Genomic DNA, 19,733 nt, shown 5'->3' on the forward strand with positions numbered 1-19,733 from the left:
GTTTGGGGGTGGGGCCTCGCTCACAGGAGCAGACCCTGGGGCGGTCTCGCGAGTGAGGTGGCAGAGTGCGCAGGCGCAAGGAGCTACGGCGCGTGCGCCAACGTCTGAGTGGGCGCAGCCGAGAAGCAACTGGAGAGTGCGGAGGTGAGTTTGAGTGTGAGCGTCTGTGCTCTCGCGACTGCGTGAGGTCGTGGGCCCGAGGCTGCGTGGAGTCGTGAGGCTGCGTGAGGTCCACGTGAAGGCCACGTGGTCCTTTCCGCCTGCAGCTGCCGTGCGTTAGTGTGTTCGCGTGTTCGCGTGGCGGGCTGCGCGGGAGGTGAAGGGCCGTGACCGTGTGAAACGTGCGGTGGCGTCCTGTGCTGTGAGAAGAGGGTGGGTGGCCGCGCGCGCGTGTGTGACAGCCGCAGCGGTGGCGGGGGCGTTTCTCAGGACCCCGCATCTCGCTGTGGTCTGTGTTGTTTATACGTGAGAGAGAAGTGACTGCACCTGTGGGGCTGGGAGTGGGCGCGTCAGTGTGGCCCTGAGCGTGTGTGTGCGGGTGTGAGAGACAGTCTGTGCCCATCGTCTCTCACAGCCTGGGGGGCTTTGACTGGGTGACTGTGCGACCCAGTGTCCGTGGTTTTTCCGTTGCACGTGTGTGTCTGCCTGTAACTGGAAGCGCGACCTCGTGGGGAGGATTCCGAGCGCCGCACAGGCGCGAAGGGCCTCGGGGAAAGCTGCGCGTGTGCTGTTGTGCGAGGCTGGTCTCCCGGGAGAAGTAGGACGCCTGCCTGGGCGATGGGAAAATTAAATGGGGTAACAGGTGAGACACGCGGCAAGGATCTTGCGCTTACTTAGCACTGTGTAGGGGGTGGTTGTGGTTGTCTTCTCTGACCCTGTGCAGAGGTCGGGGTGCAGTGGAGATTATCTCGGAACTCGACACTGGGCACGCGTCCTTGAAGCCCAGGGTCTGACCTCGCCCGTTTGAGCAGTGGCGCCCAGTAACAGAATCCGCAGCGTGTTCTGCGCGGTTGAAGGGAGGGCAGGGCGAACCGCGGGCTCTGAGACTCCGACGTCATCACTTCACTAGCTGGGAGAGGTCACTTAAATCACTGCCCTCGGCTTCATGCGCAAAATGGGAATGATGGTACCAGTCCCAGGCTTGGGGTGAGCACTGAGTGGGACAAGACCGGCACAAATAAGCAAGGTATAAACGACCATCACAAGGATACCCGGAGAATAAAAGCCTCAGGAAGAAAAGAAGTAGAGCCTCAGAGTAAAGGTAGAGATAAGACAGCATGAAAGTCTGGGTCTGAGCTTAGATTCCGAATATTCTGGTCAGTGTCCTGGGAGGGCTAGAGTAGGCAGGAGTGGGGGTGGGGCGGGGCAGCAGCAGAGGGTCTCCCTGAATGCAGATGTCCCTAGGGAGCTTGTGGAGGGGGAAGACCTGAGCTGGGACCTGGCTGGGCCAGTGCGGGAGCGGTCCCTATAACACGGATTGGAGACAGCTGTGTCCAGACCAATTCTCAGCCTCCTCACTGTGGATAGTTTGAGCCAGATAATTGAGGGGGGGTTCCTATGAACTGTAAGATGTTTGTCCTTATCCCCAACCTCTACCCACCAGATGCCAGTAGCATATGCCCTCCCCAACTGTGAAAGCAAAAATGTCTCCAGACACTGCCAGGTTAAGTTAAAATCATCCCAGTTAAGAATCACTGGTGTACAGGACTGTGATGAGGACACACCAGGGGCAGTCCCAAGATGTGAGGAAGGTGGGGGCTAGAGGGAGAGGTCATAAAGGGACAGTATCCTTAGAGTAGGCTCTAAGAGGCACCCACATACTCATGCAGTAGTCACGTGCCTGCATGCGCTGGGCTGGTCAACAAGACAGATGAGGTTCCTACTCACCTGGAGCTTGCATTTAGTAGAGAGACCACAAATTTACAACAGGTGGCAGAAGAATCTTGGAAAGTAAAGTAGGGTGAAGTGATTATGACACAACGGTAGGTGCTGTTTTCAGATTCAACACGCAGGCTTCCCATGGGCACCTCACTCAACTCCAAAGCCAGAAATGGCCACCGTCAATGACTGTCAATCCCTTTATCCCTTGTCTTTTCTCTTCCAGTGTTGAAACCCAGCCCCACCCTTGGGCTCAGAGACTGGGGCAGTGGTTACAAACCATGGCTATGCCTGAGTAGCTCACCTTGGGAAGCTTTAAAAAAAAAAAAGGAGGCCTGGATTCAGTCCCCAGAGATTCTGATTGAATTGATCTGGCATGGGGCACAGCTATCACTATTTATCAAAAAGCTCCCAAGAGACTCTGATGTACAAACAGGGCTAAGAGCTATAGCTCTGACGGACCTCGGTGGGGTCCGCCGGGGCTTCTGGGAGTGAAGGAAATGGATTTGGTGGAGAGGGGAGGAGATGAGTGACCAGTGCTTTCCTTGTCTTAGCGTAGGCACTCCTGACAGCTGCATGTTCCTTCAGCAGGAATGATTCCCAGCTTCATCCTGCAGGGGAGGAAGTCTCTTCCTGTACAAAGAAGAGAAACAACCAGGCCCACGTTCATGTGCTGCACCTGCATATTCTGTTGTAGCTGGACTTGGAGCAAGTGTCTTTGGATGTCAGTGGCCCCTGGGGCCAACAGATTCAGGGAAGGGGCAGTCTTCAAATATTTGACAGGCCCTGGCTGGAAGGAAGCAGAGACTGCCTGTGCATTAAATGGCTGGCTTTCAGTGTCAGGATCCATCCCAAATTCAGTGCCTAGCACAGCCCCCCCGCCACCCAGGATCAGAGAGGTGCTGGCGCTGAAGGGGACCCTAGTTGTCTTCCCCTGAGGAGAGGCACAGGCAACGCCCAGTAACTCTTTGAAGCTTGTTTCCCTCCACGTTCCAGCTATCCTGGCCTTAGGACCAAGAATTTAGCTTTGCTTTCCAAAACCCTTTCCCACCCTGTGATCTGGACTTGGGGAGACAGGCCAGCTGTACTGCTGTGCCCTGCAGTGTCGATCCAGCCTCTTTTTTTTTTTTTTTCCTGATCCAGCCTCTTGGTTTCATCTGTGGCGGTGGTGTTTTGATGACGCAGTCACACATGCGTGGTACAAAAGGCCAAAGTGTAGATGGGGAAGATGAAGGGTTGGGTTTTTGTCCCCTGTGCAGTGACCCAGTAGCCTTTTGCAGAGACACTCACTGCCACCAGCTTTTTGATTACCCTTCTGGAGCTTGTCTAGGCCTTTGCAAACTCATGTATTTGTACCCTGTATTTTGTTTTTCTGAAGTGGTTTTTCTGTACTTGCCCCCACATCATTGCACTGTCTCTTGGAGGTTAGGGTTAGGGTTAGGGTTGGCTTCCCTGGAACAGTACAAGGCCATCTCATGATTCACATTTTGAACTGGAACAGACCCATCATCTAACTTGGAACTGAATTTTATGGTCTTGGATTGATTCCTCGTTCCTTCCCCCCACTCTCAAGGGAGAAGAGAACTCGAACATTGAGAGAGCGAAAAACTTGTAATTCCATTTCCCAGACTGCCTCTGGCTGTACCTCAATGAGAGCAATCTCAGAGTTTTCTGCAACGTGTCCACTGTTGTTGGCGAGGGGTGTGACAATAGTGCTCTCCCGATATGCGGCTGAGCTGCCGTCGTGGCCACAACTTACTTTAAAATAATTTTTTTAACATTTTGTTTTGTTTTGTAACTTGTTTTCTTCAAAATTTTTTAAGTAAAGAAAATGTGAATATTGAGTGAAGAGTGGTCAGGTGTCCCTTGCATTATCACTTTCTCTAGATTTCAGATTTCTCAGTGGGGGTGAGGAATAAAATGCATATCCCATGTCTGCCTTTTACAGATCAGCCCTTCTGCAGAAGACAAGTTCAGAGGGCTTGGGGTGGCTGCAGGCAGAAATGCTCTGTGATACGGTCTCAGCAGGGAGCAGTTGACTCTGCCGCTGACCGTCAGTGGGCCGAAAGCGTTCAAGGCTGGTCCCTGAGTCAGTCCTGTGTGCTGCTCTATGCTGGTGCTGTCGGCCTGGGCAGGGGGCAGTAAGCAGGAGTCAGGCGCCTGCCTGGTGGAGCCCGTCCTGGTGGGGGCCCGTGCAACCACACACATAGATGGGGAGCAGCGGGTGCTGTGAGCAGACTGGAGCAGCAGAATGGTGTAGACTCCGTAGGGCAGGGCAGTGCTGTCCCCTGCCACTAGTGCAAGACAATTTAAAATTTCCAGGAGCCATGTGGAGAAGAGTAAAAGACAGAACCAGTTAATCATTAAAGTTAATTTAATAATGCATTTTATTATTTAACTCAGTATATCTGAAACATCATAGTTTCAGTTCGTAATCAGTCTAAACAGCTACCAGTGATAGAGTTTACATGCTTTCTCTCGTACGAGTCTTCAAAGCCGGTGTGTGTCTTGCACACAGTGCCCCTCCATCCAGATGTGTTGTGTTCACTGCAGATACTTGTTCTGCATTTAAATTTCATAAAGTTTGTCATTGGAGAAGGATATTCACACATCCCAGTTGTTCTGAACATACCTCAAAGTTTTACAGTAGCTGAATTGAGAATACATTTTCAATTTTAGTTTAAAAATTAATTTTAATTTGGTAATTTTCATATTCTATTTTAATAATAAATTCATAGGAATAACGTAAAATCCAACACTCTGTTTCTTAGTTGCCCGAGCCTTGATTCCAGGGCATTCTTGCCACACTGGCTGGCAGCATGCCTGCGGTTCTTTTTTTTTTTTAAGATTTTTAAAATTTATCTTTAGAGGGGAAGGGAAGGAGAGAGGGAGAGAAGTATCAAATGTGTGGTTGCCTCTCGTGCATCCCCCACTGGGACCTGGCCTGCAGCCCAGGCATGTGCCCTGACTGGGAATCGAACCGCAGTTGTTTGGTTGGCAGGCCAGCGCTCAATCTGCTGAGCGATACCAGCCAGGGCTTGTGGTTCTTGTAGAGACTCCAGGGCCACCCAAGAGGCCAGCAAGCCTCCTGACTTCTGTTCTCCTGCAGCCCCACCTTCCCAGCTTGCTGCCCCTGCCCAGGTGAGGACCCTTAGAGGGGAAAAAGGGGTGCCTGCTGCAGGAGGAAAGGCCAAGAGCAAGGTAAGCAGCCCTTTCTCTGCCTTTGGAAAGGTTCCATCTTGTGAGCCGTGGACCATTTACTTTTCCTCCAGGGACACTTCCTGCCCAAAGGAGATGCAACCAAGACCCAGTCCCCGGGTTCCTCCCATTGCCACAGAGGGTGGGAGCTGAGAAGGGCCTGCTCTTCTTTTTTCTCAGTGTGCACGTGACCACTCCCCTGTTGGCTCAGCACCTGTAGGGTCTCTGCCAGCATCATTGGGTGAAATGCCCTCCCTACAGGGAAGGTGATAGCCCCCAATTTCCCAAGATGGAGATGCCTGCCCAGGAGGGACCTGCTGAGGCACAGGTGGATTCCATGTTGCTCTCCAGAGCTAAGCTCCTAATGTCGTTTTGTTTTTATATAATATGCTTTTTATACAACACACTCTTAAATATGCTGCATGGTGTTTCATCGATGTTGATATACCTGCCCCTTCTGGTCCCAGCACCTCCATGTGTGTCCTGAGTAGCTCCCTGGTCCCAGTCTCCTGTGTTTGGGACAAGTCCTCTGGCTGCTGCAGGCACGTGGGAACATGGGCCCACCATGACGGGACGGGGGTTTTCCATTTCAGGCACCAGTGACGTCTGGGGACTTGGCCATCCACTTCCTCCTGGATGAGTGAGGAGGGTGAGCCCTGTGTGGAAGGATCTGTACGGACGTCATGCTGGAGAACTGCCAGCACCTGGTCTCTCTCGGTGAAGCCCCCGCAATCCACAGCTACCCTTCAAGGGATGGGAACTAGCCAGCCCGGCCTGGCAAACAGAAGCTGCTCCAGTCTGGGTGTGTTTTCTTTTTAACAGTTTTATTGGGATATAATTCACACACCATACAATTCACCCACATCAGGTGTCCAACTCAGTGGTTTTAATTGTACTGGCAGAGTTTGTGTCCATCAGCACAGTCATTTAAAAACATTCTGCCACCCCCACCCCCAAAGAAACCCCATGCCCATTCGCATCACTCTTCATTTTCAGGGGAAAATCCCCCCAGATGAGGCAAGTATTTCTCGGTCTCTATGGACTTGCCTGTTCTTGGCCTTTCACAGAAATGGAGTCACACAGTATGTTGCCTGTGTGGCTTCTGTCACTGCCCACCATGTTTTCATGGTTCATCCACATGTACTGGGTGTTAGTGCCTCATTACTTTTTACAGCCGAGTAACATTCTACTCTGTAGATAGACCACATTTGTTTCTCCATCCACTAGTTGACAGGCATTCAGGCTTTCCCACCCCACAGCTCTTATGAATATGTTGCTGATAACATCTGTGTATGAGTTTTTGTATGGATGCATATTTTCACTTGGGTGTGTAGCTATGAGTGGAATTGCTTGCCAGTCATATAGTAGCTGTGCATGTATCGTTTTGAGGACACCTCACTTGTGTTAAGACAGAGAATTTCATATCAGGAGTCAACAGGTATTGGTAAAAGGTGACTAGTGGACCCTAGGGTGACGCAGAGGTGGTAAGGCAGGACACAGCCACCCTCCCAGGGCAAGGGGAGAGTCTAGGGCTTTCAGGACTCAGAGGGACACACCCTTGTGTGGGAGGATCGGGTTGCGTTGCCTGGTTCTGTACTCCTGACGGGGCAAGATGAATCTGGGGGTGGATGGGAAAGAGGAAAGCAGAAATTGAAACCACCGGAGCCCCTACCAGTGGATGCTCCCATGGTGTGGCTGGAGGAGGAGAGGTGTGGGTTGCGGAGCCCCTGTGTCGAAAACAGCTCAGAGAAGGGGGTCGGGAGCCAAAAGGCAGCAGCTCAGTGACCAGCCCCAGGAGTTTCCGCTCCTGCTTTTCAGGAAAACGGCTTTGTAGAGTTTCGAAGGAAAAACTCTGCTGCTTGTGCCTGGATTTTCACCCCCCTCGTTCTCTGACTGCCCTTCTGGTCCTCTGGGCTCCCTTTGTGCTGATGAGTCTCCAGCCCCGCTGCTGACACAAGGCTCAGCTCCGATGTCATGGCACCCACACCACATTCAATTCCCGTGTTTGTCCTGTTGCAGGACTTTCTTATCAGAGGCCAACGTGATCACCTTGTGAGAGAAGGGGATAGCACCCTGGATGGAGCCAGCGAGAAGACGCAGGGGCCTGGGTGAGTGACAGAGCCAGGGCCTAGGAGTTCTGTGTAAGAGCACATGCCACTGGGAAGGGGCCACCCTGCGAGGTGACGCCTGCGAGCCACTTCCCCAGCTCCTGGCCAGAAAGTTAAGTCTCTGTAGTGTGATCCATCCCCACCCCAAAGGAGAGTAACTAACATTTTATAAGCCTTTACTGGGTATCAGCCACCCTGTAAACACAGGTTCCTGCCGACAATGCTGTGAGGCAGGAACTATTATTCCTATTCTGTAGACAAGGAAACCGCAGACCAGAGAGCTTTAGTGACTTGCCCCAGGTTGCCCAGCTAGGAGGTGGCAGCAGAGCTGGCTGTGAACCCCAGCTTCTAGTCTCAGGAGCTGAGATTTTAACATCCCTACCCGCCACTTTACCTGCCTCGGCTTCCATATTTACCCTCAGAGAAAGTGCGTTCCGACCGCCATGATGATAGCACCTTTAGTGATAGTGTCCCATTTGCCTGGACCACAGTTTTTAAATCCATTCATCTGTCAATGCTTCCACCTATTGCTATTGTGAATAATGTTGCAGTGAACATGTGTGTGCAGATATCACTTTGAGATCCTGATTTCAATTCCTTTGGATATGTACCCAGAAGTGGGATCACATGATAGTTCTAGTTTTAATTTTCTGAGAAACTTCCATGCTGTTTTTGACAATGGCTGCACCATTTTTTACTTCCACCAATGGTGCACAAGAGTTTGGACTTCTCATCTTGCCAGCAGTTACTTTCTGTTGTTGATTTTGTTTTGTTTATGGTGGCCATCCTTATGGGTGTGAGGTGACATTGTGGGTTTGATTTGCATTTCCCTTGTGATTAGTGATGTTGAGTGTCTTTTCGTGTGCTGGCCATTTGTCTGTCCTTGGAGAAGTGTCTGTTAAAGTCCTTTGCCCATTTTTAGTAGGGTTTTCTTTTATTGTTGAGTTGTAGAATTTCCATATGTATTTTGAGTATTTACCCCTTACCAGGTTTGCAGTTACTTTCTCCCATTCCTCAGGTTGCCTTTTCACTACTCATTGTTTCCTCTCACATGTAGAAGTTAAGTCTGGTGTAGTCCTAGTTGCCTACTTTTAATTTGTTCCCTGTGGTTTTGGTGTCATATCTAAAAAATTAGTACCAAATCCAAAACTCTGGAGCTTCCCCCTTGTGTTTTCTTCTAGGGGGTTAATACTTTTTGATCCTGTGTGTAGGTCTTTAATCCATTTTGAGCTAATGTTTGTATTTGGTGGAAAGGAAGGGTTCTACTTCATTCTTACGCATGTAGGTATCTCATTTTCTCAGCACCATTTGTGGAAGACACTGGCCTTTCCCCTTGTGCAGTCTTGGCACTCTTTCTTAAAATTATTTGACCAGATTTTCAAGGGTTTGTTTCTGGGCTCTCTACTCCTATTGGTCTACATGTCTGTCTTTATGCCACTACCACACCATCTTAATTACTGTTGCTTTGTAGTATGTTCTGAAATCAGGAAGTAGGAGGCTTCCGACTTTATTCCTCTTTTTCATCACTATTTTGGCTACTCAGAGTTCCTTGAGATGCTATATGAATTTTAGGACTTTTTGTCTATTTCTGCAAAAATGTCATTGGGATTTTGGCAGGGATTGCATTGAATCTGTAGATCACTTCAATCATTTGGTCACTTTTGCAATATTAAGTCTTCCAATCCACAAGCATAGAGTATCTTTCCCTTTATCTTCTTTGGTTACTTTTAGTAATCTTTTGTAGTTTTCAATTTATAAGTCTTTTACCTCTGATTAAATTTGTTTTTAATATCTTTCTGATTTTATAGTAAATAGGGTTGTTTTCTCAGTTTTTGGAGTGGTCATTGTTAATGGATACAAATGTAACTGACCTTGGAATGTTGATTTTATATCCTATCACTTTACTGAATTTATTTACTGGTTCTAACAGTTTTTGTGTGTGAAATTTTAAAAATCATGTCATCTGTGAACAGAGAGGATTTCATTTTTTTGGTAATGTCTTGTATTTCTTTTTCTTGTCTAATTGTTCTGGCTAGAAGTTCAGTGCTGTGCCAAATAGTAGTAGTGAAAATGGGCATCCTTGCCTTGTTCCTGACCTTGAAGGAAAGGTTTCAGTCTTTTCCCCATTTACTGTGATATTTGCTGTGGGCTTTTTAATTATGGCTTTTATTATATTGAGATCATTTTATTCTAGTCGTAGTTTGTTGAGTGATTTCATTATGAAAGATTGTTGGATTTTGTGAGAAGCTCTTTGCCTGCATCCTTTGGGATGATCATGTGGTTTTTGTCCTTCATTTGTTAAAGTGATGTATTACACAGATTAATTTTCCATTTTGAACTATCCTGCCAGTTCAAGTATAAATTCCACTTCCTTGTGTGTATGATCCTTTTCATGTGCTGTTGAATTCAGTTCGCTAATACAGTTACCCCTGAACAACATAGGGGTTAGGGGCATCGACTCCCTGCATAGTTGAAAATCTGCATGTAATTTAAGTTGACCCTGCATATCTGCAAGTTCCAACCATAGATCAAAAATACCGTAGCTCCCTGGCTGGTGTAGCTCAGTGGATTGAGTGCGGGCCTGCAAACCAAAACCAAATCAAAAAGAACATGTGCACTTCAAAAACAATGACGAAAGTCAGAATGAAGGAAAATACTATTACAATACTTTTCCCAGAAAGGATTTAGATGCTTTCTATTTAGATGTACAGTTTTCGTATATTTCCAATGTATAAAATGGGATCATCCTTGCAGTAACATTTGACAAACTAATTCTTCGCTTAATATTCTAGGATATTTTCTATGTCAGTTCAACTTAGCTACTTACATGACAGTTTTTTTTACATAACAATTTTTTAAAAAATAAAACACATATTTAATTTGTTGGTATCTTTCAGACTCAAGGTCTAAATGCAAGACCAAGAAGTTACATCCAAATCATTGCAACAAACCTAAGCAATGCATCTATCAGAAAACAGTTTCTGTAGCACGAAAAGGTCCTCCAGGAAAGAGAGGCTGCAAGAAAAATTCAGTCCTAATAAAACCCAGGAAAGTGCATCCAGGGAAGAATTCTTTAAAATGTAGTAACAGTGGGAAAATCTTTAGTCAAAGTTTATATTTTAAACTCCGTCAGAATTCTCATACTGAAGAGAAGCCTTATGAATGTAGTAATTATAAAAAAGCCTTCAGACAGGTCGCAGCCCTCATCCTTCATCACAGGATTCACAGTGGAGTGGAAGGAAAAGCCATGAATGTGGTAAGTGTAGGGAAAGCTTCATTAAAAGAATGACCCTGGCCCTGGCTGGTGTAGCTCAGTGGATTGAGCGCGGGCCTGCGAACCAGACAATCACGGTTCGATTCCCAGTCAGGGCACATACCGGGGTTGCAGGCCGGTTCCCTGCAGGCCAGTTCCCAGCAGGGGATGCACAAAAGGCAACCATACATTGATGTTTCTCTCCCTCTCCTTCCCTTCCCCTCTAAAGGTAAATAAATAAAATCTTAAAAAAAGAAAAAGAATGACCCTGAATCTCCATGAGAAAATGAATGATGGGAAAAAAAACCTTTGGCTGTGGGGAGGCCTTGAATCAGTGCCCATCCCTCAGTCTACATCAGAAAAGCCGCCTTGTGGAGAACACCCCCTGGTGCAGAAAGTGTGGGAAAGCCTTCATTCAAAGGTCATCCTTTTTACTTCATAGGAAGACTCAAAATGGAAGGATAATACGTAAGTGCAGTAAACATGCAAGAGGCTTCAGTAAGAGGTCAGTCCTTGTTGTACCTAAAAGAATTCACACTGGAGAGGAAAACCCATGAGGGTGAGAAGGCCTTAACAGGGAAATCACCTTTTAGACAATCCTTATAAATGTAGAAAATGCGGAAAATTCTTTAATAGGATTTCATCCATTATGCTTCATCAGAGAGTTCATGCTTCAGAAAAACCCTACATACATGATAAATGCCAGAAGGTCTTCAGGTGGCTTTCAACCCTTATTCTACATCTAAAAATTCATAATGGAGAGAAACTGTACAGATGGAACAAATGTGAGAAGGTCTATAATTGGCACTCATCCCGTCTTCAACACCAGAAAGTTCATACAAGGAAAAAGAAACTGTTTGTCAGGAATGTGGGGAGATGTTTTCTGAAACTGCCAACCTTAAAATTCATCAGGACATTCATTCTGAAGAGAAACCTTTCAAATGCAGTAAATGTGGTAAAGTGTTTGGCCACCAATTATTTCTTATTAAACATCAGAGAATTCATACTGGAGAAAAACCGTACCAATGCAAGGAATGTGGGAAGGCCTTCAGCCATCTAATATCTCTTACTCGACATCAGAGAATTCATACTGAAGACAGACCATATCAATGTGGTCAGTGTGGAAAGGCCTTCAGCCAGAGTGCACACCTCACCCAGCATAAAAGAATTCACACTGGAGAGAAACCATACATGTATAAAACATGTGAGAAGGCCTTTAGTCAATATATGTCCCTTATTCTACATGAAAGAAGTCATACTGGAGTGAAACCCTATGAATGTAACAAGTGTGAGAAGGCCTTCTTCAGCAGTGTCTCGGACCTTATCTGATATCGGAGAAGTCATTCTTCTGAGAAACCCTATGCAGCTACTAAATGTGGGAAGGCATACAGTTGGAGCTCATCCCTGATTTGACATCAAAGTACCCATTCAGCACAAAAAGCCTAACATTGTTACAAGAGCAAAGACTTAGGCTCAAAGTAGCAGAGACAGAAGCATGAGGAACAGGCATTTGTCTCTAACAAAAATTTTGCAAAAATGGGACCATTTGATGATGCATCCCACTTTGAAAGCCAAACAGCAAAACTTCTTGGTGACTTTGACCTGAGAATTTGAAATTGAGGCAGTGACCTAATCATAAGTCTTAATCAAGCTCAGATGATTGGATACTTCATTTTTCATAAAAACCATTCTTCATTTGGTAAGAATCACTGATTATTTTTTTCCAATGTAGTTTTAAAGCTATTTTGTTGGTCATATACAAAAAGTAGAATTGTAAAGTCCATCTTTGTGGGTGGGGCTTTGATCCTGATTTAATGTCATGTGAAGAAAGAGTTTGGGGTTTGTCCCTTAGAACAGAACTATCGCATATGAGGGACTTCCTGGAAAACTAGGATGTCACTTTCAGCTGACAGAAATACGTGGGTGATAGTAAGAGTGAATTCTTGAATGGATAAAGATGACACAATTGTGTGGAGCAAGGAGACGTCAGGATACTATCTCCATAGATGGGAAGTTCCATGACCTTTGTGATGTGAAAAACCTAACAATCCTGACAGTCCAGTGCTGGCTGGGGGAGTGGGAGTAAGGTGGGACAGGATATACTGAAGACCGTGGAACTGCTGAGCAGAAATATTTGTTTTATTTGAAAACAAATTTTTCTATATTTACATGAATGTTGGTATTTTCAAGTAAGAACACTGGTGTGCAATAAGTAATTGGTGGAGAATGGGGCCTTGTAGACTGAATGTGTCTAACCCGAATTCATATGTTGAAGCCCTTCCCCCCAAGGTGATGGTATTTGGAAATGGGGCCTTTGAGGAGTAATTGGGATTATGAGGGTGGAGCTGTCATGATGGGATTTGTGTCTTTAAAAGAAGGGACACCAAAGAGATTCACTTTTCTCTCTCTGCCAGGTCAGGACAGAGCTGTCTGTAAGCCAGGAAGCTAACACTGCACAGTACCCAACTGTGCTAGCATCCCAATCTTGGCCTCTCAGCCTTGAGAGCCATGAGAAAGAAATGTCTGTTGTTTAAGACCCCAGTTCGTGGTACTTTGTTATGGCAGCTGAACTGGTGAGTATGTGGGAAAACCCCTGGATTTGTGTACCAGGCTGTTCCCCTGTGAGCTGTTCACCATAATAGTGTTCAGTCTCTTTCTAGCTTGTGCAAAATACGTAAGAATTGAAATCAAAGTACTTTTTTGCAAGTGGGTTATATACAGTTGGGTGCTTTTGCGTATATTTTACCTCTGCAGAAGCAATTTTCAAAAAACTTTTTATTGATTTCTTAGAGAAAAAGAGGAAGAGAGAAAAAAAATGATTTGTTGTTCCACTTATGTATGCATTCATTGTATGTGCCCTAACGGGATCAAACATGCAACTTTCGTGTATCAGGACAATGCTCTAACGAACCGAGCTTCCTGGCCAGGGCTACAAAAGCCATTTTTTTAAACACCCATATTTGTCTTTTGCTTAGCATAATGCTTTCCAATTGCATCCGTGCTGTCACAAAGGGTAGGCACGCCTTTCTTTCTGCTGCATAGAATTCTGTTGTGTAAATGTACCATAGTTTTTTGATCCATTCATTTACTGATGGGCACCTAGGTTGCTTCCAGCACTTGGCTATTGAAAATTGTGCTGCTATGAACATTGGGATGCGTGGGCTCATTTGAATTGGTGTTTCAGGGTTCTTGGGATATAATCCTAGCAGTGGAATTGCTGGGTCAAAAAGCAGATCTATTTTTAGTTTTCTGAGAAAATTCCATACTGTTTTCCATAGTGGTCGTACCAGTCTGCAATTCCACCCACAGTGCATGAGGGTGCCCTTTTCTCCACACCCTCTCCAACACTTGTTGTTTGTTGCTTTGTTTATGATGGCCATTCTGACCGGTGTGAAATACCATACGATCTCACCTTTAACAGGGACCTAATCAACAAAACAAGCAAAATATAAACAAAGAGTGAACTTGAGAACAGGCTGACAGTGACCAGAGAGGAGAGGGGAGGGAATTTCAGGGGGAAAGGGGAAGGGGTTGCAGGAACAAGTATAAAGGACACATGGACAAAAACAAAAGGCGGATGTGGGTGGAAACAGAAGGGAGGTGGGGAGGGCTGTGGGGGTGGACTGGGATGGGGGTACAAGCAGAAAACTGTACTTGAACAATTAAAACAAAATTTAAAAAAAAACAACCATATCTTGTTAAGAGAACTTTGGAATGTGTGGCCACATGGATGAGGTCTCTAACTTTGACCACAACTGAGGAAAACAACCACATTTGTGAAGTGTGATCATACGTGCAGTATAAGGTATGACAATTTTTTATTTAAACTTTTCACATCAAAAACTAAAAAACAAAATTTTCACATCAATTCTATAAAATCATTAAAAAATCTCCAAGGTTGATTTTTATGACGTTTATTATTTCCATTTTTCTTACATTAATTTCTAGTGTTCATTGCTCTTCACTTTCTTATTAAGGTGGAAATTGAAGTAATGGACTTGAGTGCTTTCTTTTAAAACTTAGGCGGCTAGTGCTATTATATTTCCTTTTAAATACAGTGTTACACCTTTTGATATTCTATGTTCTAAGTTTCATTGAATTCAAATACTTTCTATATTTCCTTTTTTGGTTTCTATTTTGACCCATGGGTTACTAAAAATTGGGCTATTTAGGTCCAAATATTTGGGGATTTTCTAATTATCTTTCTGTTACTGATTTCTAATTTATTTTGGTCACAAGAACATTTTGTATGACTTGAACCTTTTTAAATTTATGGAGACAAGTTGTAAGGCCTGGAGTATGATCTGTCTTGGTAAATGTGCTGGGTGCATTTGAAAAGAATATATAGTATATTCTGTTCTGGGGTGGGATCACTTCAAAATGGTCAATTAGGTCAAGTTGGCTGATAGTGCTGTTTAAGTCTTCAATATCCTTACTGGTTTTCTACTCATTATATTGAGAGATGCATTTTGAAATCTCTTACCATTGTGGATTTGTGTGTTTCTCCTTATAGTTCTATCAGTCCTTTCCTGGACTTCAGGTAACTTCCACATATGTGTTCTGTTCACTATTCTGATAAATACCAGAGTTTACTCAGGTAAAAAAATTGCAGATGTCTATGTTGTTTTTTCTCTAAGAGCACTCAGGCGCTTCATCCTGTGAAGTGTAACCTCCTCAGTCTCCTGGAATCCCAGCCCCATCTCCTCCACTGAGCAACACTGCAGCCTGGAAACACCACGTGCAGCTCCCCGGGGAGGTCGTAGCACAGCACTCGGCTCATTCGTGTCCCGTGTCCCAGGGATCTCTCTCGTTGCCAGATGTCCAGAGTCTCTTAAACACCAAGGTTTTATGTAGTTTGTTCAGTTTTTTAACATTTTAGGTGGAAGGGTAAACTATTCCCTCTAATTTCATTTTCACCAGAAGTACAAATCTCAAATAAGCACTTAGTGAAGGAAGGGATCACTAAGGGTCTAGAATCTATTTTCAAACAACATTTCAGTTAACATTCTTGTACATATATTTTGTAAGGTTTTTTTGTTTTAACATTTTAATTTATTTGAGAGAGAGGATGGGAGGGAGAAAGAGGGAGAGAAACACCAGTGTGCAAGAGACAGATAGATTGGTTGTTTCTCGCATGCCCCCAACTGGGTACCTGGTCTGAAACCCAGGCATGTGCCCTGACCGGGAATCAAACCGGTGACTTTGGCTTGCAGGCTGGCATTCAGTCCCCTGAGCCACACCAGCAAGGGTGCTTTTGTACGATTTTACCAATGTTTTTGGAGGATGAATTGCTGGATCAAAAGACAGACATTTTAATAGATATTGACAACTTGCCTTTGCTATTTAAACTAGTATCTATATAGAATGAAGGATTCTTAGAGAAATTTTAGGCACCTTCGACCAGTGCTACATCTTGCTCACCAAGTTGGGATGCATTAGTAAAGTTTTTCAGAGTTTCCTCTGCTTGCTTTTTCTCCATTATGTTCCTCTTCTCAGAGGACAGAGGGTACCAAAGATCCTGACATGTTCAAATCCTCACCCAGAAGATATGTTTTATAGATTTTAGAGGAAGGGGCAGGAGACAGGGAAAGAGAATGAGAGAAACAGAACTGTTTCCTATGTGCCCTGACTGGGGATCAAACCTACAACCCAGGTATACACCCCAACTGAGAACTGAGCCTGCAACTTTTTTGTGTATGAGATGATCTCCAACCCATTGAATCACCTGGCCAGGGCTTTGTTACACCTGAATAGTGTGTGATATGAGGTGGTGTCACTTTCCTATTTTAACGATGCTGGCATATTTATTTTTTGTCCCCGCCTCCCTTCATTTTAGAAGGAACTTGGATAAGGCTGAATCTTCCAGTGTTTCATAGGGCCTCCCTTTGCAGGGCTAGAACTTAAATTTTTTGAATGAGTAGAGTTCTTCCTGATTTAGCTGTCTGTCAACAGGCAGTCATCCAGAGCAGCAGGAAATTCTAGTCCAGTGGTTCCCAAACATTACTGCATACTGAAATCACCTGGAAGGTGATTTGCCTGAGTTTTGGACCAGGTACCCCGCTGGGGGCATGCGAGAAGCAACCAGTCTCTCTCTCTTTTGCACATTGGTGTTTCTCTCCCTTTCTCCCTCCCTTCCTCTCTCAAGTAAATAAAAATCTTAGAACAAAAAACCTTACAAAATATATGTACAAGAATGTTAATTGAAATGTTGTTTGAAAATAGATTCTAGACCCTTAGTGATCCCTTCCTTCACTGGGGAATCTTATTTATGAAAATGCATATTTCAAATGATCAGGTCAGGGTTAGAGCCCAGGATTCTGGAGCTCGAACACATTCTCAAGTGATGCTGACACTGCTAGTTCGTGGCCCATAATCAAAGCAGCAAGGATTTGGCCCTTACTTTGCAGTCGCAGCTCATCATCAGTCACGATAAATCCCCTTTTCAGGCCCCGAGTTCCTTCTTGAGCCCTCTGGTCCCTGTCCTGCCACTGAGACCATAAACAGAGATAGGGAGACTTGAAGAGCCAGACTTTTAAAAGTAATGCTGTGGCTGAAATGAAAGTGTTTTTCTGTTTGTTTTTGGGTTTTTTGCCCAGATACACCACTGCTTTGGAGTAATTTTGTGCTTTCAAATGCAAGAGCAGCTTCCTCCCAGGATTCTTACCACATTTAGCAGCATTTCTTTGTGGACTTTGAGGCTCAGAATTGTACGTCTCAACTTCATCCAAGATGGTGGAGCTTCCACATCTGATTCTTGTCCTTGTTGCTTTTCCTTGGTTTCATAAAGGAGGGGCAGATAGAGACACCTTGGTTCCACCACTTAAAATTCAGAAGTTGGTAAATACATTTAAAGGTTCCTCATACATACATTTGAACTTGCCTTTTCGTGAATTCACTCTCCTGCAGAGACCAGAAGGGACTGGGAAATGAAGTTTCTTTACTGGAAGCCAACCGCCTTTGTAGATCAGATCCGTTCTTCATGAAAGTCGCACTTCCTGGTAGTTGTGTCTCTACCAGCCACCTTAGATGAGGGCAGCCATCTATGGAAGCCCTTGACAGTAACTCCCCTGACCCTGGTCAGGTGGCTCAGGTGGTTGGAGCATTGTCACATACACCAAAAGGTTGTGGGTCCAATCCCTGGTCAGAGTGCATATGGGAGACAACCAATGGATGTTTCTCACATCGATGTTTCTCTCTTCCCAATCCCCCTTTCGTCTCTAAAATCAATAAACATATCTAAGGATTTGAATTTTTTAAAAATAATATGGTTGATTGTCCTAGGTAAATGGCAGACAGTTCTTCAGATACTCTATAGATGTTTCCCCAAATGGCAAGAGTTACTGGGATCTCTGTATGTTACCAGGAAGGGCAAGGGAACCAATGAGAGATTCTACAAATTCAAAAAAAAAGTGTCAGCTTAGGCTGCTGTCACAGCAGCTGCCCTAGTTCACTGTTAGTCCATTCCATTTTTTCATACTTTAACTTTTAGATTCATATTACATTCTTATTTATAACATCAAATATTACTAACACTAAATTCTCTCTAGAGAATATCCAATTGCAGTCCCCTCCCCAGAAGAAACACTTACTGGTTGAATGTGTCTATTCAAGAACTTTTTCTAAGCATTCACACTTACATAAATGTATGAGAAATGTACTTTAAAAATATAATACTGTTTATTCTGAAAAATTTGCTTGTTTCAATGTATTTTAGTTAAATCTACATCAATATTCAGTCCATTCTCTTAAACTGCTGCTAGTACTTCTACTAATGCCTCTTCCAGTGTTTCCTGTACCGACCATACTGCCTTCCAAAGGAGCTACAGTGAATATTTTTTAAAACTTCAATGCCTCCAAAGTAGCTGTGATGAGTACTTTTTTCTCCCCACCACTAACAACTTTTAGATTACATTACTTAAATTTGTTTCTCAATACTAGCAGAGTTAAGCAGGAACTCATTTACTGGCCACCCATATTTCTTCTTGGATTTGTTCATCCTTATCCTTTGTCCACTTTTATATTTGCCTAGTTGTACTTTATTGATATCTTAATTTCTCCCTTTGTATTAATTATCTCCCTTTCTGTTGCCTTTTAACTTTGTTTAAAAGCATGCTAACTTTTGATGTTAACCTCATTAATCTTTATGGCTTTCGTTTTGTCTATTTTAGAAAGATATGTCCTACATCGAAATCATAAACACACCTGACTATATTTTCGTCTAACTTTTGCTGCTTTACTTATTTTCATATTTAGGATTTTATTGTACGGGAAGTCATTTTTGTGGGTGAAGGGTCTCATTCAGTGTACTTATGGAAGAGAGGGTGGAGTGGGAAGCTGCTGGCAGGGGAGACTAACATAATTTTCATGTAGAAAAGCACTTAACAGCCCTGTTACTGTCTCCACAGTACCCCCAGGCTCCACGCAAGCCAACTCAGAGCAGATGGGTTCCCATTTAACTGAATCCCTTAACATGTGAACATTTTGGTTAGCAGTTTCTTGTGCTACATTTCATGAATAAACAAACACTCATCTCTCTTTTGCCTTTGGCAAAATGTAACTCGTCCAGTGATGACCCTCTTTTCAGCCTTTTGTTTCATACCTTTTGCATGTTTATCTGTTTACTGGATCTAAGGGGGAGATATACTTGTATGATGTTTAACTGCAAAGAAAATCTTGGTTTGTCCCGTGAAAATTCTAATATTGACAGCTGCCTTTCACAAAGGTTGTCCAGTTCCTACTTCCTCACCCAGCACATAGAAGTATCTCCTTTCATGTGCTTTTGCCATGCAAGCAGTTCATTGGTTTAACTTTATTTCTTCTGATCCCAGTGAGATTCAGTACTTACCATGTGTTCATCTGTCACCTGTTGCCTCTTCATACCCTTTGCCAGTGGGGAGAAGTGTCATTTTCTAAGTAATCATAGGAGAACTTCTATATTAAGGATATGAATTTTATGAATTAATGATTTCCTCTAATTCTGATGTTTAAACCTTTTGTTTATACTATCTTTGACTATGTAAACACTTTATTAAATAAAGTTCTCACACAATCAAACCTAGAATCTTGGTATGTGTGGTGGCTTCTGGATCCACATCATGTTTAGGAAGATTGTTCTTACTCCAAAGAATGACGGGGTGGTTTTGTACAGAGCTGAGTCAGTTTTACCAATACTGTTAAGCCAGTGGCATGAAATAGCACCTTTATGATATACTTCCTTTATATGTATATCTGTATGAATGTGTATGTTCACACAATCTTTCAAGCCTTAAGAAACTCTTAGGCTTTTGTTAGGCATA

General features: G+C 44.2%; 1 long non-coding RNA gene across 4 annotated transcripts; it reads left to right on the forward strand.

Moving 5' to 3' along the window:
- Positions 1-56: 56 nt before the first annotated feature.
- On the forward strand, positions 57-19,677 carry LOC119065878 (uncharacterized). Of its 4 annotated transcripts, XR_008392775.1 has the most exons (6): positions 4,889-5,079; positions 5,670-5,878; positions 7,096-7,184; positions 10,667-12,136; positions 12,852-13,010; positions 14,141-19,676. It is a non-coding gene; the product is annotated as an uncharacterized LOC119065878 (long non-coding RNA). The 4 variants fall into 4 exon arrangements; XR_008392774.1 differs by lacking the exons at positions 10,667-12,136; positions 12,852-13,010; positions 14,141-19,676 and adding exons at positions 57-144; positions 10,082-10,652 and having other exon boundaries at positions 4,988-5,079; XR_008392773.1 differs by having other exon boundaries at positions 10,667-13,010; positions 14,141-19,677.
- The last annotated feature ends 56 nt before the right edge of the window (positions 19,678-19,733 follow it).

This window comes from Artibeus jamaicensis, unplaced genomic scaffold, assembly GCF_021234435.1.
Source record: "Artibeus jamaicensis isolate MK-2021 breed Jamaican fruit bat unplaced genomic scaffold, CSHL_Jam_final contig_723, whole genome shotgun sequence".
NCBI lineage: Eukaryota > Metazoa > Chordata > Mammalia > Chiroptera > Phyllostomidae > Artibeus > Artibeus jamaicensis.